At 38.9% G+C, this 15,756-nt stretch overlaps 1 protein-coding gene across 23 annotated transcripts in view; it reads right to left on the bottom strand.

Annotated features, from left to right (window-relative positions):
* Positions 1-15,756, bottom strand: part of SLC8A1 (solute carrier family 8 member A1) — a 399,887-nt gene that overhangs the window by 274,331 nt on the left and 109,800 nt on the right. The window lies entirely within an intron of this gene.

The following is a 15,756-nucleotide window of genomic DNA, read 5'->3' as shown; positions in this document are numbered from 1 at the left end:
AAAACCTTGTTGAAGAAAGCAAAAGGAACTGTTCAATTCTGGATAAAACAAAAAGTCCTGCTTGGGTGTCCTGACTGACTACATTCTTTCTAGTACTAGGTTAAATTGAATCTTCAATCTGATCCAGCCTTGCTCTTCAGACCAGGAAATCCCTATAAACAGACATCCAGAACTGTGTCCAGGCTTGTCTTATGACTTAGGTTTGTGATAATCTAGACTTTTATAACTGATACTCCAAACTGGGAAGGCCAGATTCTCCCGAATTTCTCAAGTCAAATCCACTGGCTGTTCTGTCTGTGGTGTTCCGTAAATCTGTCCAACCGCTAATGGGAAATACCACCTACTTGCGTCAGAGCATTCGAGTCAGAAGAAGAAAGAGCAGAGGTTGACTATAGGCTCCCATTCTGACCTATTTACTGCTCTCAGATTGAAGAAAGAAAGTGGGGGAAAGAAAAACAGAAGTGGAACTGAAGGATTTTCAATTTTCTGAAATGTCAGCTCATCATCAGAGTGATGACAACTCAAAATTAAGACACAGGAAAGGAAATATTAAAGATGGAGAGTTCAAGCTGTTTCTTATCCAAAGTTTATGGAATGGGAACCCAGCTTACATAGGAGTCTCAATGCAGGAAAGACCCACTGTAAATGAGAACAGACAAGGAAGAAGACCATTCCTTTTTACTAATAGCATGCACGGAGAATGAACACACACTCTCATTTAAATAGAATCTTATAACTGTCCATATTGTTCTATCCATAAATTCAGCATAGTTCCTATTGTTTTACACTAGAAACAAACACCTGGCCCTGTATTTCCTTTTAACATCATGGAAACGGGCAAGTGTTTAAACGGAAGAAAGATAATACTTCCTGAAATCTTGGATGTTTTGCTGAAAACACTCTTAAGGGAATGCACTTCTGTTAGAAAAACAAAAACATTTGATAAAATGTTTTTAAAGGAATTAGTCTTTAAGCGAAAATGTGAGAGATCATGTAATTGGGAGCAAATATGCTTTCAATTGCACTATGACCACTCTTCTGCTTTAGATTCTCAGCTTACAGACAAAGCATTCCTTAATTAGGCAGCAACTCGGGGGGCATCACCTTCCATCTAGATGTCAGTTATTCATTCATTCATGAATCTCTAAGGTTATATGAATCTATGGATGGTCTGCAAACTACTTATAGCTCAGACTTCAATTCTGTTGCCAGTAATAACAATAATAATAATAATAATATGACCATTCTATTTGAGAAGTCTAAAGCAAATTTAAGATCATTAGAAAGTGATGACAGAAATTTGAAAGCAACAGATTACAAAACAAGACCATACGAAAGGATAACAGGCAATGTAACACCTTTTCAATTATGCACACAGCCTGGAAAAAACAGTTGACTACGAAAAAGTGTGATGAGAAATACCTAAATAAGTCATTAAATTTTTCTCTTTCTTAAAAAGAGAAAAAACTATTGGCATAAATGAGCTTTTATCTCTGTTAAGTAGCATCCTTTTAGGCACCATCATCTCTAAAAACTAAGTGAAACACAGGAAGAGAAATAAAAGAAACAAGCCAGAAAAACTATAGGTTGCTGCGTTGACAACAACTAATCCAGGGACGATGACTTGACTTTCTGGGTGGGTCCTCTAGCCAGTCTACAGGGACTTACATCTCAGGACGGCGATGGGCAGGTGTGCTTTCTCAGTCTGCATAAGATTTGACAGGTTCTAAGCAGGAAGACCAGGGTTTAAATCTGCAATTTCTATGGCCCTGGAAAAAGAATGTCTTGATGTCACTTCCTTAATTGAAAATGGTGATGAGCATGTCTCAGTTCTCCACGTAGGGATTGGGTCAGCGAGTTTCAATGAATACAAGAAAACTGAACTGCTGTTTTATGGATTAAATAAAAATAAACACATAGTGCTTAAAGCAATTGATGGTCTAGCTTATGAACATCAGGCCAGATTTCTCAGTTGATAAAAACAAGTATTATGGACAATAAAATTCAAGATCAGTTCCAACAAGGATTAACTGGCTTGTCTTACTCCATATTCAAAGGCCATCTCAAACAAGTTTCCCATTGCTTACAATGAGGACAAAGGATGACAACTAGTCACAAATCTGCTCTCACTGGTGGAAAAATCAATGCAAGGAGCATCGTCCACCGATCATGGGCATGAGCACTGTCTATACACCTGAAAGTTTTCATCTTCTCATTATTATACATCTGGATGCATTTGCTGAGCCTGACCATTCCAGATGAGACTTCTCAACACTGGCTGCACATGACAACACTTACATAGCTCCACAAACATGTCAATGCTCAGGCCCCACCCTGAGAAAAGTGAAACAAAGCTTTCGAAACAGAAAGGATTCTCACCTTGATGACCATCCTGTGAATCAATAGAAACAGAGATTGAGGGTCAAAGGAAAATATTGTCTTTCTCCCCTGGGAATTGCTAGCATTTGCACATATCTCTGCATGACCCAGGGTCCTTTTTTTTTTTTTTTTGGTGAGAAAGATTGGCCGTGAGCTAACATCTATGCCAATCCTCCTCTGCTTTATGTGTGGCATGCCGACACAGCATGGCTGGATGAAAGGTGCAGGACTGCGCCTGGGATCTGAACCCACAAACCCCAGGCTGCCGAAGAAGAGCATGCCGAACTTAGCCACTACACCACTGGGCAGCCCCTAGAGCACTTTCTTAAAGTGGGACAGAGTGTGCTCTGAATCTAGACTTGACACTGAATTTATTAGTAGGGTAGCTGCTGCCTTTTGGAGAATGACCCATGGGACGCTGAACTTACACATTAAACAGCTGAGCCGATGGATGCTTCAACTGCCAGGCAAATAACAGAATGGGGAGACCCTCTGTTCATCTGACACTGGTGCCAGCTGGGAAAAACAGCAATTTTTTTCTGCAATCACTGAAAGAAAATAATTTAGCAACACCAAAAACCTTTTAGCTCTTAAAATATGGAGACTCTTTTTCTTTTCCAGCTTATTTTCAATCTGATTCCAGGCTCAAGAGAAGCACAACACATGCCTTGGTGCCTTTTTCTAGTCCTGATCTGCTTTTTCAATTCCTCTGACTGATCTGGCCTCTAATCTGGCTGGCTTTCCGGAGAAGTCTACCAGCACTATCGGCAGAGTGGCCTTCTGAGCTGTTGTTAACAAATGCATCATATCTAGATCGTTTCCCCATCATATGCCATGTAACTGTCTTGTTTCTGGTTCCTGGAGGTATATTGGTTTTTCTACTATATGCTGTTAAATTTTAAATAACATAGAAAACTACAATAGCAATACAGGTTCATTGTAAAATATATACGATGAACAGAAAAAAGGGAATACCCATTATAATACCACCAAAGGTTAATGACCATTAACACAATTTCCGAACAGCTTTCCTATGTAGAAATTTTTGTTTTTAAAAAAACACAACCACAGAATACTCGATATTGTACAATCTTCCTTTTCCATGAAACAAAATATATGAATATCTTTTTGTCAATAATTATTCATTTAGAATACGATTTTTAATGGTTGTACAGTATTTCCTTGTAATCTACATAGCCACCTCCATACTGATAAATATTTAGTTGTTTTGAACATTCTGCTGTCATAACTATGCTGCGATGAGACTTGTAACTCTTCAACTGCTCCTACACCATCATGATTGACAGATGATGACCCACCTTCCCAGTCCTGGGAAGAAGCAACAGATGCTGATGTTTACAAAGCCTGTCACTGTGGCTTATCAAGAAACAGCCCAATATGTATTAATGTCATATCCGAATGCCTTGAAAGAAAGAAGTGTTGCTGTCGTATTGTCACTATTTCTTCGCTATAGGCACTGATGCTGCCTAATGACTTAAGTTATTAATTTATTCTGTGTTCTTTTTAAAAAATTTATAACACATATTTATCCTGTGACTAGGTTTCGGGTAGGGTGGGGTGGGAATGTGTTGCAGTGGGTCCTGTTTCTGCTATGCTGACCCATGGTACAAGCCTAGAGATTGCAGATCCCTTTTTACTGTGATGTCAAAGCAGGGCAACAATAAAGTCCATTAAAAGTGCAAAGAAAATATATATGTGTATACACACATATATGGCAAAGATTTTAAAATCTGACTTTTAAAAACGAAATGAGGAACGTGGAGGTACAAATAGCCCAGAGCTCCAAATGAGAGAGCATTTCTCAGAGATTCATCAGTCAGGATTAGCAACTATTTAGAAAGTTCACTTCTATTTGCAAACATTTCCATGGATATAAAAGAGGAAAGAATAGGGAAGGCAACTGAAGTATCACTTCATTCCCTTTGACTGGGTCACACCAGAACTGCAGAAGTGCTGAAAGAGTCTATCAGGTTGAGCTTCCCAACAGGAAACCTGGAAGGCAAGCTGTGGCTAACAAGGCGCCCTGCGGAAACTGCAGGTGAGACTGGCTGACGGGACTTTGGTGAGGCCCTCCTGCACCTCCCCTTCCTCACATCCCCCACCCTGGGATCGAGGCCATTTGGGGAACAACATCAGCAGGAGGACATGCCAGGCAGGTTGTGGTCATGGGACCTTGCTCCAGGTCAAGATCACACTATGGTGACTTCTGCAGAATCCCTGGAGGGGCAGTCAGTTGAAGGAATTTTACTCAGGTCTGGAGTGACCCAGTCTCTAGAGATCTGGATCCAAAAAATAAAAGACTGCAATTTTTCTATCTGACTCTCACCAGAATGAAAAACCATCTAAATGCTCTCTAGGGGCTTTAACTTGTTTCCAAAAATGCTACGCTGTGGGAAACACTAATATTAAATAAATAGCCCCTCTCTCTTCTACCAAGGACATTTGGAAAAAAATCACTGATGAAGAACTAGGATGCTGTTTTAAGTTGCTAAAACTGACAAAATGAAAAACACCATTTTTCTGAATTCTGTAGCCAATTAACAACCTACACCACTAGTCACTACATTCAATTCCATTTAACAAATAGGTACCTTACGTTTAAAGAGAACGGAGTCAGAGGCTGAAGGCAGATCCTGGAAACGAAAGATATGGGTGGATAACTGAGGGAAAGACTCATCCAGCAGGGAAGAAGGAAAGGAATCAGACTGGGCTATCAGAGTTCACCAAGGAAACCAGAAGCCGTGCCAGTCAAAACAACCCTGACAAGAGGGCAAATTCACTTCAAACCAAACCATACATTCATTGCATTCTTCTTTTCCAATCTTTTGTTTTTCCTTGGCCTCTGAGTAAAAGTCATTTGTAAAACTTTCGTGGGTCAGATGGGGAGGAGAGGGGAGAAGGAGAGGCAGGCAGGGAGGGAGGAAATGAGAGGGTGTCCCTGCTGGCCAACTCAGCTGTGACTGAACTGCCTCCTCTTGAGCGAGAATGAAGTGGGAGGGACAGGGCGCCATGAGAGACGAAGGTGCCAAGTTCCCTGCAAGAAGGGGGCAGGGGAGGGCTCTTCTCAGAACGCCGGGAAAGATAGTGGTGGTGATGTCAGAAACGGAGCATCTGCCTTCTAAGGACTCTGCCAACTGGCATAGGGGCACAGTTCAGAGTGCCAATTCTCTTTGTAATAAGGAAAGGCAGGAAATGGGCAGGGAGCGTTAAACTCAGCGGGAAAAGCCACACTTGAAGGACAGGAGAGAGAAGAGAGAGGGAGCCACAGGGAATCTTGATACCCTCAGTGAGGAAGACATCCATATTTTTATATTTGCACAGTGTTTTTACAGTTTACAAAACACACACATTGAAACCTCACAGGGATCTGTGAGGCAGGCACACTTAGCACTATTTTCCAGATGAAGAAATTACCACCAAGAAATAAGTGATACATTTGATTGCAAGTCTTCTTATACAGATCTAATGTTCCAATGTTCTTTCTCCTATACGTGAGCAGCTTCCCTGGGGCAGGTCTGCACTGAATGAGTAGAGTGAGAAGGGCACTGTAAATAGTAACGGATTCTTAAATTGCTAGTTATTACTATTAGCGTTGTTATATTGTTACTAACAGCACGCCTAGAAACACTCATTCTTCCCAAGGGTAGAAGGAAAGAAGACACAAACTTTGAGTGTAGAAGGAAAGTAAGGTAACTCTCAAAACCCTATCACATCAAAGTCTTAACTAACCCACGGTCACCAGGAGAGTCCCCTTTACCTCCAAACCTGTGTCCCCCAAAGAGGACAGATCTTGACCTCTCCTAGCTTCTAAATCGTCCTGCTTTGCTGCATCCCTCCTCAAGTACAGCTTCCGTGTCTTGTCAGCCCTCTTTATGAATGCCACAGAGAAGTGACAATTATCTAACAACAGAAAATAAATGAGGATACAGTATCACATCTAAACACAGAAGTCAGTACTTGTTGAAAAATTATATGCAGTCAGGTACTAAGAAATATATGTGCAGACAGTCCCAAATCTAAATTTTTAACTCTAAGTGTACAATTCTGGGGTTTTACTGATTAAAACATAGATGCACACAGGACCTCAAACTTCAATTTGAATTTTGTCATGACCACAAATTAGTATTCATTTTTCCCTTAGTTATGGCTGACATGTTTCCAACGCTAAAGAAAACTGTCTTTACCACATCACACCACAGAGCTTCCATCACATTTTTTCCACCATAGGAAAGCGAAAAGAAAGCCTCTTGTTCTGGAGTCATTGTTCAGCTGCTCACCTTGACTATACCATCATTACTTGCTCCTTTGACTGCGCCCTCAGTAATGCATCGCTCAGATTAAAACCTCTGCTATTAGCTACTGACACAACTGCACCATTTGATTTTTATTTCTGGCTTGCTCCAGATCTGAGTTACAATTAACAAAATTAAAGTGATGAAATTCTCCCCCAACCAGGCATTTGTGCCTTTCACAAATGACCCTCAAATGAATAAGAAACAGGTTCCATGCACAACGCACATCAATAGCACCACATGAAATCATTTTGGAACTTAAATTGAGATTTAAATTGGTATTTAAAGTTAATCCTCACTGAATACGAAATATTAAAAATGAGGCAGGCTTGAAAAATATCAAGCAATTTGGCATTATTCAGTACAGCATGCCAATTCCCTTTATTCAAAAGCAAACATTTTGCAAAGCAAAAAACTCCCCCATTAAACCGGAGCATTAAGAAGAAAGTAGACTCTTAATTACTCTAGGAGGAAATACATTTGCTCCACCGTTAGCAGTGTAAACAGCCCAGGGAGCTTTCTCAATGGCTTCCCTTCCAAAGAGCCCCAGCCAGCCTCCACTCCCTTATTCTCCTAGGCCACAGGAGCCAAAGTCTTCGTCCATTAGCTGCAGCTTTCCATATTGAGGAAGACATTGTGTCCGCCAAGGGAGCGCCTATGTTTTTGCTCTCACTTTCCCTACAGGAGTAAATTCAGTAGAACCCTTTAATTGGTCTGAAACAGTCAAGCCGCTGACCATCTGACTCCTAGGTATTCTAGGCAATCTTCTCATTAATCTGGAAACCCTTTCAGTTTTAATTTCCTGTCTCTATCATTCCTCTGTTCTTATATAGTTAGCTTGAAATTCAACATTGGCTTGAGACTAGTAAGGGAACATTTATTGTGCAAGATTCAAAAAGTACAGAACCTATTCAGAGAAAGCATTCTGGCATCCAAAACAAATGTGTAACTAATAATGAATAATAATAGCATTGTCTCTGAGAGCCAGAGCATGAAAATATAGCTATGAAGTAAAAATAAACTCCTGACAGGGCCATATGTGAGCTCAAGGAAATTAGTAGGAAGCTTTTGTTACTTTTGACTATTAAGTGTCACTATTACACTTGATTATTTTAAAATGTAATTTTTCATAAATTTAAGATTATTCTGGATTTGCAGATCCACTGGTATCTAACAGAGCGCATTAACCTGAGTCTATCAAGATAAAGTAGATCCAGGAATTTTCACATGTCTCTACAGCTTTCTCACTTGTCAATCATTAGAGGAAGAAATGTTTCTATCTATACATATCTGACAAAAATGTTTTCTCCCTTTTTTGTCCTTAAGCCTGTATGCCCATGATCACCAAAGCTTGCACTATTTTTCATCATTTCCAAACAGTGAGGTCACTTCAACATTCCATCTGTAATGCATTGCTTTTGCTGGTGCCTTTGGAAATACATTTTTTTGCAATAGATATGGTGATTTGAAAAGGCTATATTAAAATATGTAATTTTATACAACAGCTATCAAGTCCATAAAATTGAATATTCCAAGAGTTTGTGCACCTTGGGGAAACAAATCCAAGACATATTTAACCAATTAATTAAATTAATGAATCATCATCTCTTCATTGGTCATCAATGTCCTAGATTCATTAAAAGATAGAATGTGGGGTCTAAGGGCCATCAGTCTGATCTAGGGTGACACTTCTTTTCATGATCAGAAAGCAGAACTAAAGCATCTCAGCCGTTTCAAGCTGGCACTGATACACTGCTTCCTAGCTTGAAATGTATAATTAACCGGAAAGCTAGGTGTTGAACAGCTAAACAGAACATCCAAAAACGACCCCATTGCTGTTCAAATGAGCGCTGAAAAGTAGGGTGCCACGGTGCTGTTTTGTTTTATAGACGAGCTACACCCAAGCAATTGGCAAAGACTGCTTTTCCCTTTTTTCAAAGCTGATGAAAGCTTATGGGTAGCAGCAATTACCTCTGTCAAATACTTGTCTCCAGAAGTGGATTTATAATCCCATGAAAATTCTGTAATTTACTGAACCACTGAGCAAGTCCATGCTGCTCCCCCTCCCCAGCCCCACAGGATGCAACTCATTTCAACAGAGAATGGGAGCCAATGATGTAAACAAGGTAGTCCTCATAGGCAGAAGGGGAAAAATGTTAGGAAAACATGCTTCCCAATTTCCATAAGAAATACCCCAATTATTGGGCAGAATAGCCACATTTCAGAGCACAAATGAATCCCATTTTTGTTGCTTAGTGAAGATGTCAGAGCAGAATTACTGGCTTAGTGTTAGGATGGGATGTACACCTACATTTGCTAAAGCAATTATTGCAAGAAAAAATAAATATAGGAAACATTGTGGATCAAAGCCAAGGAATGTCTTAAATATAGATTGCTTAAGAAAAGTATATGGATGTTTCCATATCTTCTAAATGATAGTTTGTGAGAAACTATCCTTAAAATAAAATGGATGAGTCACGATATAACAGTTGGCCCCTTTTCCAGCACATCCCACAAACTAGAATTCTTGGGAGACCTCATGCCCTGATTCATCTTCCAATTTCCAACAAAAGGAAGGTACTTCACCTTTTAACATTAGTATTGCAGTGCTTGAATGATGGTTTATTTTAGCCATGTTTCTACTCTAGAAATGTTAGAATGGGAAGGATGAGATAATTCTTCAAATGTCTCAATCTTTAACGATTTTAACGAAATACAGTGTTGATACTTGAGCCAACAGGTGTTTTTTTTTCCTTGTCCATTCTAGTTTTTTTCTACTCTGGTCAATCCACGCAACACACTAACTGTAAATTATTCTGATTGTATTAACAAGCTTTGAACTGAAATCTAATTTAAATTTCCACAAATTTGCCAAGTTCCTTGAAAATGATGAGCACGAGATTGAAAAATCTGTTAGCTAAGTCTTGAAAGACTATCACAATCTTGATAAAATCACTTTATGCAACACGTCGCACATCACTGTATGCTACACATATATCAACCTCTTTCTATAGCACAGAGCTTCTAAACGTTTTCCACTCATGGGGAAATGCAATTAGTGTTGAGTTCATTTGTCATCAGTCATCTCTACAAAATATGCACATACACAAATACACACACACAGATAGAAGATCTGGTTTTTAAATTCTGCATTTCCTCAAACAATTTCTACAAATAAGCCAAATATGATGCTAAATAGGATCTCAGGAAACATTTAAAGCATGCTCTCATTGATATGCAATGTAAAAATAATAGAAGATGGCACAGCTCTTGGAGCTCTGTGCATTCCTGGGCTTTCCAATTCTTGGTGAAAACATAGTTATTTTGGCAAGATGCCAGATGTTCCCCAAGCAATTTTAATATAACATTCAATAAATAAATGCCAAACAGGGAATTTAAAAACTTCTAAGTGGGTTGTACAGCTATCGATGTCTACAGCTCTTCACTACCAGACACATGAGGGTAGGAAAGGATATCGACAGATGACCTGTGGTGAGGGCTGAGTGTGGAGGGTATGCTAGTAAGCTAGAGGAGGAGTGTGTCTTCCCAGGTCCACTGATAAAATCAATGTGGTGAAGCTGTGGGAAGGCCAAGGGCCTCTGCTGCCTACTGCTGCTGTGTGTGTGTGATGCTAAAGGCCGGGCCACAAGGATAGAGCTGGTGTGGTTCTTCATTTCCACCAAGGCTACAATCCAACCATCGTCAACTCATCCCAGTAGTTCCAAACCAAACCATCTTTGTAGCTCACTTCTCTGAAGCTCAGAGACATCTACAGAAGAACCTAATGGTTGACATTCACCACTTGGGGTTTAAACTTAGGTAAGTTAGCACATGGTATGTATTCCCCAGATCTATGTCACATGCTGTCTGTATATACATAAAACAGGAACAAGGCACTGCCCCGCTGTGTTGTGTTCTCCCATCTCTTCCCCACAATCTTATTTCATGATGGCAAAGCAAACAGTGGACTGAGGATTAGGCTAAGTGGATTCTAGGCCCAGTTCCGTCCCTTCCTAACTGTGATCTTAGTAAATTACTCACTAGATTTCTCTTGGACAGTTTCCTTACCTGTGAAAGGAGACGTTTAACTAGATGCTATCTATGGTTCCTTACTTCTAGATTTCCATAGTTTTTCCTTTCTTGGTAGTTTGCTCTCTCCCTGCCTTTTGCCTGTGTCCATTTCTCCACCACTATTTTGTGAATTTTTAATCCTACACCTCAGTGAAACTTCTCCTTCTACTTTCACAGGTCTCCTACCCTGGGAAAACATCACCGCTTTATAACTAGAGCTCCACAGCTCTCAGCACACAGCATTTGGATTGTTCTGCCTGCATACACTGTCAGCTGTCAGCTTCTTTCAACAAAGACCTTCTCTCTCTTATTTCCCTGTGTTCCCAACTTTGTGACACTTAGCACGTATTCAATAAATATCTTTTAAATAACTCCTCTTCCTAATCTTCTTGGAAGCTCCCTTTAGGCAAAGGGAATGGTCAAGAGGGTTACACTTTGCTTTTCTGGTCAACTCTCTTCACAAAGAGCTGGCCTTACGTTCTGTCTCTTCTGAGGTGACTTTTCTGAACTGCGGGTCTTCATTGGTGCCTGTAATTACTGACCAGTTTGCATTTATTCAATCACAAGTACAGGCAAATAACTGTGTTGGGCACCAAAGAATATATTCCATAAGTAATAAAGTCATAAATATGTTACCTCCATAACAATTTAATCATCATTTATCATATTAGACTGTGAATTTGGTCATGGAAAAGGCCATATTTTCTTTGTCCCTCTAAATTTCTTTCTTTCTATTTCCTCCCCACCACCCAGCTCCTGACATAGTTTGAGGCCCCATATATTATTTAATATATTTTTACTGAAAATTTGGGGTTGAACCAGATCACATCCAACCTAAACTCATCCCCCCAAAAGTCTTTATTTTATGTTGCTCTCTGTAAGATATGCAAGCATTCAGATACCCCTCCCCGCCCTAATCTATCAACACTTTCTTTTAGACTGTGGATATCTTCATTCCTGGGGCACACCTCTACAGATTCACACAAACAAAGGCCAGTTTGGAAACACTAAGTGGAGAGATTGTCTCTTGTTTTATTTTGTACATTTCCCTCCTGAAACCGTGTGGCGTTTTGGCACTCTGGACATTGCCTTTACACAAAGGACACAATAAAACATAATTCCACTGCCTGAATCTGAGCAAAGGGAGACGGCAATTAGTATAGCTTGGGGAAATAAAGGAGGGACACGTAGGAGGCCCAACTGGAGGAAGTGAAACTACAATGGCAGAGCTGCTAATTAACAAACCACTGCACACTGAAGGAAGCATGCTTTCACGCGCACAAAAGTGGTCAAACAGCACCAAAGGCCCACATTTAGGAGAGGCTCTAGTTAGATGGTTCAAATTCATGAGCTCGATCAAGGTTTAGCAATATAAATCACTTGTCCCTTGGGCTTGACCAATTCTGCTATGCTGAACGATGCAGCATTGGAGCAAATTTTAACTGTAGTATTGAGTTAAAAGACATTAATATAAGAAATAATTTATAGCTTCAAGGAGCCTAAAAAAATGAATTTTCCTTAGTAACTTAACTGTGACTGCAGAAGAATGAAAAAAAATGTTATATAACATGCTTTAAATCAGAGTAAATGATTATATTTAAACATCACTTTTGATATGATTGCAAAATACAAATTCAAGAAAGCCTTCATAAAATTCTTCCTATTTTTGAGACCCTAAGCCAAGAATGCAAAGTACTTTCCTCAGAGAAAACAAATCTCTATGAAATAGTTACACTGGTTTGGCTTCTGGTACTCATTTGAAATCGCCCATTAGTTGAATAAAATACCACCTATAAGCACCCAATCATATTTTCTTACAGGGGTATATTCTGAATTTTTTTTTCCTGTTGGGAAAACAAATCTGCACATTCAGGCTTCAGAAATATGCTTTGGAGTCAACAGAGAAATCAGGGTTTCTGCCCTGCTCCATAGCCAAAAGATAATGTGTTCTTAGGCTCTTTGTCAAGAACTCCTGCTTCAGAATTGCCCAAAGCAAGCAGCTGGCCAGAAATACACTTGGACCCCTCAAAGACCTTTAAATTCACAAACCTTCAGAAACATGCCCACAAAATACCACATCAGAGCTTCAGTTTATCAAGAGTGGGTATGTAGCCATCAATTTAGAATACTCTAATTGCTACAGCACAATCTCCATCTGTCATCTAGCTTGCTGAATAGAAAAGAGTTGGAGGTGGTAGCAAATAATGAGGCTGGAGAGTGGAGAAGAATAAGAGAAATAAGATGCTCCAGTTTTTGGAAACAACAACAATTGAAATCATCTTGCCCAGAATATGGTGGAAATTATGCATTCCAGTGCCCCATGGTGCAAAGATCGCCATCATCAATCTGAAGGGCGGAAGTGGTAGTGAGAATGGAGCCATATGTGTATGGTCTTCCTGTTCCTGCTTTGCCTTCAGTTTCACAACTGCCTATCAACCAACCTATCGAGCTGCTAATTTATTAAGGGTGTTTTTCCATGTCTCCTATCCCTTCACCACCAAAAGTGGAGTGCTGTGAGTTGTGTGAAAAGTAGCCCACGGAATAGGAACAACTGTGGGCTGAGTGAAAAGAGGGAGAAAGAGAGAAAAGGGGCAACATTGGGAACAAAATACTAGAGGAAACCTATTAAAGAAAAACCTTCTGGTTTAACTTTTCAGTAAATCACAGGACGAGGGACAGAATGCATGCCTCTTTGCACTAAAGCTTCAGGCAACAAGTCTTAGAGATGGTTTGTTAGATTACTGTAGCACCGCTCTGAGGGCAATGAAATGATGTGAGGAAAAAGATCAGAACATCAGAACGCTAAATTATCCCAGCTTACAGAAATTCCAGCAAAATCGCTCAAGCTCACCTGTTGCTGGCCAAATCAGGATGAAATCAACATCCAATACTAGAGATCACACTCAAAGTAGTTTTATTTGGTTTGCATTAAAAGCTTTCTAGATGGTGACTACTAAAAGAAGTCTATATAGTCTACCAATAGTTTCATGTTTATGAGCAGCACAGGAAAGAATAAAACTTTGCAGACGTCTATTTGCAGAAATAGCAGTGAAAAAATAGAATTGTGAGTGAGATTTTCCTACTATACAAACATAGTCATCATCGTAATCTTAACATGCCATTTTAACATATGTCTTCCCACTCTTTGAACTCACCTATAAACTATCTTCAATATTATCAAGTTCCATTTTCTCATTTACAAAGCATTTTCACATACCTTATCTCATGATACTCATCAGAGCACTTTGATTAAGAACATTTTTCAGAAAAGGAAACAGTCTCAAGAGCATATAACTAAACTAGCTATGCCCATAACTAAACTAGTATGCCCAACCAACGATGCCCATTCTATAAGACTGCAATATGGCCGCAAACTTGATAAACGATTTCGAAAAATAAAGAATTTTTTTTAGACTGGATTTGATTTTGGGACCAATTTAAAGTTGTTTAGCACTAAGACTTCTGAAAAAGTGAGCGATCAGACAAGATAATGCCATATAAAATTTTATAAAACAGATATTACCTATGGCTTTGAAGATAATTTCAAAAGAGGAATTTAAGAAGAGTTTTTAAGTATGATAATGGTTGGCACAATATGTTGCACATAGTAGACACTTGATAAATACTAGCAGAAAAATTTTAAAGAAAGCACTTCCATATATAAGCACTGATAAGGTTTTCTAATAAATAATCAATCTCATCAGAAAATTATACATAGACATTAGAAAAGTAAATTGGTATTGATTCTCATAAAATAACCTGGTGAAAGTTATTAAGAGCCTTAACTGTCTATATATTTTGATCTACCTATTCCAATTTAAGGATTTAGCCTAAAGAACTAATCCAAGGGGCTGGCCCCGTGGCCGGGTGGTTAAGTTCGTGTGCTCCACTGCAGGCAGCCCAGTGTTTCGTTGGTTTGAATCCTGGGGGCGGACAGGACATGGCACTGCTCATCAAACCATGCTGAGGCAGCGTCCCACATGCCACAACTAGAAGGACCCACAATGAAGAATATACAACTATATACTGGGGGGCTTTGGGGAGAAAAAGAAAAAAAATAAAATCTTTTAAAAAATTTTAAAAAAAAGAACTAATCTAAAATGTCAACCAAGATTTTTTTTCAAAAATGTTCACTATGGCATTCATTATTTATGTGTAAACATTTGTAGAAGGAAAACAAAACAAAACAGTATCAAAACAGAAACCAATAATAGGGGCCTCATTAAGTAAATTGTACTTATATAATAGAATATTATTCAGCTATTAAGATTTTATTTAAAAGAATTTTATTTATATAAGGAATACTTTAAACACAGACCTACACAGCAAAAGCAAGAAAAAAACAAAAATTATACATACTGAAAGGTAAAAAGTAATCATCTCTGGTTTGTGGGATTATTTACAATTTTCTCCTTTTCCTTTGAAAATATTTTATATTGGATACATTATTTTTATACAGACACCTATGCTATTTTTAAGTCAATATCTTAACAACGGTCAACATAAATTGAGTTTTTACCATGTGTCAGGCTGATTCTAACCTTTTTATACATACTATCTCATTTACTTCTCATAAAAATCATTGATGTAGAGATACTTACCCTGTTTAATAGATGTGGAAACTGGGGCAAAGACGTTAACTAGCCCAACATCACCCTCCAAGTCAATATTTGAGCTGTGTTTTGAACCATTTGACTCCAGAATTCATAGTCTTCATGGCCACGCTATACTGTTCATATCATACAGGCTGCTTAGTGATGTGTCAAAATATACTAAAGTCACGTAGAAAGCAATCTCTTACAACTGTGACCCTTGTCTATGAAATTTTATAACCTTGTTGATGAGAAGGCTCATGATTCTGATGGTATGTTAAGTGTACTTAATTTACCCTACACATAATCAGTTTTCATGAAAATGTTACTTCTTAATCCTGAGAGCACACGGCTGTTTAACACAGAGTGATATTACATTCATTTCCATCTGTTTTGTGATC

This window comes from Equus asinus, chromosome 6, assembly GCF_041296235.1.
Source record: "Equus asinus isolate D_3611 breed Donkey chromosome 6, EquAss-T2T_v2, whole genome shotgun sequence".
In the NCBI taxonomy this organism is placed as follows: Eukaryota; Metazoa; Chordata; class Mammalia; order Perissodactyla; family Equidae; genus Equus; species Equus asinus.
The sequence above is the reverse complement of the archived record's forward strand: the minus strand, read 5'-3'. Positions and strand labels throughout refer to the sequence as shown.